The sequence below is a fragment of the Alligator sinensis genome, unplaced genomic scaffold (assembly GCF_000455745.1).
Source record: "Alligator sinensis unplaced genomic scaffold, ASM45574v1 scaffold1104_1, whole genome shotgun sequence".
In the NCBI taxonomy this organism is placed as follows: domain Eukaryota; kingdom Metazoa; phylum Chordata; order Crocodylia; family Alligatoridae; genus Alligator; species Alligator sinensis.
The window spans coordinates 129,062-129,572 of NW_005843032.1; positions in this window are offsets into that span (position 1 = coordinate 129,062).

The following is a 511-nucleotide window of genomic DNA, read 5'->3' on the forward strand; positions in this document are numbered from 1 at the left end:
GATATGTTGGAGGGTAGAGTGAGGATTCAGAGATACCTAGAGAAATTGAAGGACTCAGCCAAAAGAAATCTCATGAGATTCAACAAGGACAAGAGCAAATTCCTTCATTTAGGATGGAATAATCCCATGCACTTCTTTAGGCTTGGGAACAACTGGCTAAGCAGCAGCTCTGCAGAATAGGACCTGGGGGTTACAGTGGCAATAAGATGAATATAAGGCAACTGTGTGCCTTTGTATTGAAGAGGCCTAACAGCATACTGGCCTGCATTAGTAGGAGTGTTACCAGCAAATCAAGGGAAGCAATTATTCTCCTGTATTCTGCACTGGTCAGTTTTGGGCCCCTACTACAGAAAGGATATATACGAATTGAAGAGAGTCCAGTAGAGGGCAATGGAAATGGCTAGGGGACTGGGGCACATGACTTTCATAGATTCATAGATTCATAGATGTCAGGGTCGGAAGGGACCTCAACAGATCATCGAGTCCGACCCCCTGCATAGGCAGGAAAGAG